At 39.3% G+C, this 6,332-nt stretch overlaps 1 non-coding gene across 1 annotated transcript; it reads right to left on the bottom strand.

Annotated features, from left to right (window-relative positions):
- Nucleotides 1-1,277: 1,277 nt before the first annotated feature.
- On the bottom strand, nucleotides 1,278-1,350 carry Trnar-ucu. The gene has a single exon. It is a non-coding gene; the product is annotated as a tRNA-Arg (tRNA).
- Nucleotides 1,351-6,332: the final 4,982 nt, after the last annotated feature.

Genomic DNA, 6,332 nt, shown 5'->3' with positions numbered 1-6,332 from the left:
GAGACTCGAACCAGCTCTGGCCAAAAAATGTGATCAAACTTTTGTCAGAGCCAAATTATTTTGCGCATGTAAAACTGTCCGGCTCCAGCTCCAACTCCAGCTCGCCCAAACAAAAACAGGAACGGAACACACACATCCAGTTGAGTGGGCAGCAGTTCCAGAAATGTTGTCGCTGGTACGAGTATACGGCTTTGGGAAGCAAAAACAAAAAGTTAATTCGAGGCAATTATGTTGACATGCCAAATGTCCTGGTGACTGGCTCGGGGTTGGGCTAACGATAGGGTTCGAGGTCGAACCCTGGTCCTGGCACCACGCCATCGCTGGATCGTTGGGTTATTTGCTGGAATTCTCTTGGCTGCCGCCCCGTTCTATCATTCTCTGGCGGTGCGTTTTTGAATTATTCCCGTGGCAGACTTTGGTTCAAAGCGCTGCCATAACATTCCTGAAATAAAAAAAATACACACAAAATAAGGTAAAGGGTATCTGAGTTTTATGGACTTCTCAAGGTGTAGAGTTTAGGGGACTTTAGTTTTAGTACATCGTGTCTTATATAAATATATTTCTAGAAATTTGTTTACCACTCAATCAGGATAATGAATAAATGAAATGAAAAAATTTGGTTATTATTTAACCTGAGACCAGTAAAAATGTCAGAAACGGGTATCAAAAAGTCAAGATTAGTCATTTGTGCAAAATTTTTTGCTGTTGACATTCGGTTATTCCTCTTTGAGCCATTCTCCTTCGCCGAAGGCCACGCGTTGTGCAGTTAATTTGATTTAAAACAGCCGAATTTGATTTTGAAACGTTTTCCATGTGCTGGTAGCATCAGCTGGTACAAAAGTACCTCTGCCCCTGCTCTAGCACATTGTTATCAAATTTTCTCGGTGCTCGTTTTATTTTTGTGTGTTTTTTGTGTTTCTGCGGTATTTTTTTGTCGCTTTGTTTCGCAGCTTTTTTTTTGCTTTAATTTGTTGCTCTGACTAGGAAAGTTTTGTTAGTTTTAGTGTTTTTATACCCTTCCAGAGTATTACGACTTTGGTCATACATTTGTAGCTAACAGAAGGAAGCATCTGCGACACCATACGATATTTACATTTCAGATCATAGTCTCTTTTATTCGTTTGACATGAATTATCTAAAAATATAGGGTGTAGAGGGTAGTTTTAAAGAATATGAGTAATGAACTTTACCCATGCACCCTTTGAGTACCGGGTATAATAATCAAAAAAAATGTTAAAAAAAAAGAAATATACATATTTATACTTATTACACCCCAAAACCCCAGGTGGGACTTGAACCCACAATCCCCGGCTTAGAAGGCCGGTGCCTTCTCCATTAGGCCACTGGGGCTTGTTCTAACAATCAAAAAAGTGCCTATATAACCTTTTCATAAATCCTGTTTTCCTGCACCCTGTACATATATACATATACAAGCAGGAACCACCATCAACGATCGGTCGAAACACAAGTCTTGGTGGTGAAAGGAACAATCGATTAAAGATGGATGGATTAAAGATGGAAATTTGATCAAAATCGGACTGCTCAGCCTGCTATGATTCATAAGCGATGGACTTGGAAGAGTGTGTAAAGTTTGCATCAACGAATCTTGTCATGTTTTTCTTGTGCCCACTGTTGGTGGTTGCTTCTGGGTTTTAGTTCAAATGTTTCATTATTTATGCGCTTTAGTGGCTGGATGTCGTTCACTGTGTTGCTTCTGCTCCTGCGGATGTTCCAGTTGTTGGTATTTGCCCTCGAACATTTTTTGCTGACATGCCGAACTTTTTGCCTCAATAAAGTTTTGATATTTTCGGCAGAATGTTAGGAAGAGAGGGCCGGTGCAGACATGGCAATTATTGTACATGAAAATGCATTTATTATTGCTACCAATTTGTTGTTTATGCAATGTGTGAAATTCATGAAAAGATGGCAGGGGATTCGATAGCGACAACGGCCCTGCCAAAAATATTTTTTTTTTTCTGTTTGTTTTGAAATATGCAAAAATTAATGAATTCCTTTTACACTCTGAAACGTTTTGATAAGTTACATTTTCATTGTGGGAATTTCAAGGTTGTGGGTCAAGGTTATTGAATGAAGATAGGATATTTAACAGGTTAAAGTCTAAGAACTATTTTAAACTAAATTAAGTAATTTCCAATTCAATTCGATTCAATAAAAATAAGCGAATATACAAACATGTAGGTCCTAGTGGTTTTTATTTCCTCGATTTTATTTTCGTGGTGTTTAGGTAAAAACATAGGTAAATTGTGGATTATAATTAATAAATCATAGCAAAAATGAATAGTACTTAATTTAAATTGTCTTTGGCATTCATTCTGTCACTAGGATAAAGATTCAATTGTGTAAAATTGCGGCTTTGTTGTGGTTTGTTTTCCCAATTTATCCCAGATAGCATGCATTTTCTTCTATCTCCTTATTTTAACTTTCTTTTATAGCACAGAAATTCAAATGTTCCCTTTTTTGTGCTACCGGCGCACATGGCCATAGATCATTATTAGGAAAAATAATAAAGTCACCTGAAGAAAATTTATCAAAATCATAAATCATTGCAAATTGCTACAATTTTTTTATTCACCTGCATTCATGCATGCTTGTGGGCCAGAGTGTGTGATTTTCTGTGTGTGTGTGTGCGTGTGTGCAATAATATCTCAATACATGCCACAGGGCGGTGTTGCAATATTTGCAAGCTGGCGCTGAAATGTATGGTATGGAAAAGGCTGCCGAGTGGCAAAGCATCCAAATGAGTTTTGCTCGGAGTGTCTGTTTTGAGTACATTATTTTAGCTCAAGAGAATATCTTGAGTTTGAACTGAAATTCGTACTCTTCATTAGTGCTAAGAGAAACTGAGTCATTTATTGAAAGAGAATACTTACGTTGAGTAGATTGGGACATTGAGAGCTTTAGAAATTATAACATCAAAAAATAAATCAGTTTAAATTTAATAGACTAAATTCACTCAAATAATTGTGTACAGATTGTTTTGTCCGACAAAAAGGTATAACCTTCAGGTATTTTGGATTCCATAAGCAAGTGAATATATATAAAAGGACTCAGCTTGGAGACCTGAACAAATATTGTCCTTAATAGGAATAGTTTTTAATATAAATACAATAGGGGATATGTTTTCCCTTCAGTTGTTTTTATATCTATATCTATATATATTGTATACTTTCATCCATCTAATTTTTGACTTTAAGAAGCGAAATAAATCATGTCGATCATGTATCATAATTTAAGTTTAAATTTTTTATAATCTATATTGTAGGAGATATTACTCTGGAATGGACTTTTATCCTTTTTAATAACTTAAATATCTTCCTCTGCCATAGGGTATGGAGAAGTTGTAACAGAGATTTAACAGCTTAATGAGTGCGGAGAAAGGGAAAGTGCAGCGACTCCATCCAACGGAGACCGGGTGCATTTAATTAAGAATTTAATCAATTCGATTCAATCAAGTGATACTACGATAGCCTGAACGATAATCGACAAGAGGCAAAAATATATATTTTTATCGCATTTATAACTAAAGCCTCTTTAATCCACAAATATGTGGGTAGGCGGGAAACTTTGGCGGAGGAATCCGGCCAAGAGTCTCAAACAAGTAAACAAAATGAAGCCATAAATACATTTGGCATCGGACGATGGCCACTTGAATTGATGGGGAATGGACTCGACCGATTCGCTTTGTGACGGAGACTTTTTAATTAAAATAAAAATGCAATCCACACATGCCGCGGCTCTGTTGATGGTGGCGATGATGATGAGAGAGAGTGGGAAAATCTCGACAACAATAAAAATTAAGTTAAAGCGCATTTTATATGCCAGTAGAGTCCAGACCATTCCCGTATGGTCCATCCCGGCGGGACGAGGCATAAAATTAATGCGCATAAGTTTAATGCTATTCACGCACATGGACCCTGGTCTAGGCCATATTTTGTCGGCAAAGCAACAAACAATTGAAAATAAATAAGAGTGAAATTAATTTTCCTTTGTTTGCTTGTACAGTATTTCGTTGTTCAATAATCGGGTTATAAAATATTTTAATTGATGGTGGCTTACAAAATTACAGCCGTCTTGTAGGTAACCCGAACAGGAAAGTGATTGTTTTGGAGGATCAGGGGAGCAAGAAAAAGTGCAAATATAACTTTACGAAACGATTTTAACAAAGTTTTTATAATAGGATACACGCAGTGAATTAATTTTGGTACACTTTTGATGCTGCTGGTTTATTGTTTAATACCTACAAGGGCAATAGCGCACTCGCTTCGATCAAAAGAAGACCAAATTAAGGGGTTTAAATATGGAAAGTATAATATAACTATTATTTGCCCGTAGTATGATCTGGTATTTATTTGAAATAGTTGCATCTTCTTTACTGGAGAGAAGGATCAATCTCAATAAATTGTGTTGCAGCTGCTGATGTGGCTATTGTGAGGGATGATGACGCGTGTTGTCTTCTTTTGTCTCCATCCTGGTGATGCGTTCCTGCTTATTCAACATCACTCATACGCCACGTGGAGTCGGCCGCAGAGTCTCGCCTCATTCATGGAGTCGTCAAGTACAAGTGAATTTGCATCGAAATTGATTGCTCACAAAACTGCCGATCTGACGAAATTGCATATTCTGGGTACCCTACTCCATTGTGTTGCCACCAGTGGGCGTTTCCATGGTAGGCATGTACGTCTGCCGATACCGTTACAAGGGCCGATGCTGCCTCATCAGCTTGTTGATTAAAAGTGCGCTCACAGAAAATGGCAAATGGCCGTCGATTTAGGCGTGAATGCCACACGAGATGCAGCTCCTTTTGGGATCTGGGAGAGTAGAGCGAGGGTATTTGCCGAAAGGCAAACGTACAGATCTTATTTGTTATAGTATTTTAGCAGTTTTTAATTTGATTGGACGAAGAACGTTCAGTTTTGAATTCGAAAATGGATAGATATAGTCGCTGCAGATAGAAAATAGTAACACATACCGGGTCCTTGTCGTTCGCTTATGTTGTTTTGTGGCTAGTGAAAATCGCTTAATTTGGTCCGAAGTAGCTCGTGGGCACGTTTCTGGTACTGTTTTATATGGGGCCTTTGACATTTTCCACAACCAACCTACCACCGAACAGCCGCCCCTCTTCTTTAGCATGCAGATGAAATGCAACCGTAGACCGTGTGTGTAATTAGTTTTTGGCGTGTTGAGAGGTCATTTTTGAAAATTTTGGCAAATTTCTTATTGTATGCGCCAACCGGTGCCAGTGGACGCAACGGACGCGAGGGTGGCCATGGCTCGAGGTGAGAATGATTTTGAAGGCTGCCAAAATCGCTGCGCCTAATTGCAGGCAATCATATTTTGTTTGCCAAACGCTAGACGGACGCGGCGGCTGCTTGAGTGAAGTGGTGCTGGCGGTGCTGGGGATTGCGGTGGGGGCGGGATCGGGATGCAATCAAGAGGCTCTGTCAGTGGCAGGACTGCACGTCCTGCACGACCTGTTCATGTTTGCCTATGCACTCGCACACCCACTCGCAAACAGGGGCTGTGGAGGCCGCTTATCGCCTCGGCTGGGTAAATCAATCAATTTAAAAGCAATTGCCGTTAATGTGCAACGTTTGTTTGGCAGCTGTCAAAAATTTGCAAACACTCACACACACACAGAGGCACAGACACTGATAAAGACCGGCGCACACTGGCTGCCAGGACACTCGAGTCCTTGAGTCTTTGGTTTATTAGTTCGTGGCCAACTGAATCGTCGATGTCTGCGTCTTTGGGGTCAATCGTTTGGCGTCTGCCACTGTGGCCGCTGATTGATGATCAAAGCAGCCATAATTGGCCCTTCCAAAATGGAACTACTGAATGTTGAATGTATCCTCCTGCATATCAGTGTGTATGGTTGTATCTGTGTGCCAATTGCCGACTACTTGTGTGCGCAAAGCGATTGGCGGCTCAATGCCTCGGCCTGATTGATGTTTGCTGTCGGGGAGCCGGCTTCAATGATGAGCCATCATGTCTGGGTGTCTTCCTTATTTAGGAACTTTTTTTTCATTTTTGTATTTGCATTTAACCGTAAAGCTTAGTATCCTTAAGTAACTCTATTGACTGCACTAAAAAAATTTTAAAGTCTGTTGAAATTCGTTTTTTAGTCGCAAAAACTTCTGGTGAAAAAAGCATTATTAAAATTAAAATAAACTATTAACAGAGTGTACCATCAAGGGTCACGTAAAATTTCTTTTCAACATTAACTACGCAAATATTGTTACATTTTATAGACTGGAATACAAACAATGAATAAATTACGAGCGGTGCGTTGCGTTGCGTTATCCGAATCGTAT

The sequence above is a fragment of the Drosophila miranda genome, chromosome 4 (genome assembly GCF_003369915.1).
Source record: "Drosophila miranda strain MSH22 chromosome 4, D.miranda_PacBio2.1, whole genome shotgun sequence".
NCBI lineage: Eukaryota > Metazoa > Arthropoda > Insecta > Diptera > Drosophilidae > Drosophila > Drosophila miranda.
The sequence above is the reverse complement of the archived record's forward strand: the minus strand, read 5'-3'. Positions and strand labels throughout refer to the sequence as shown.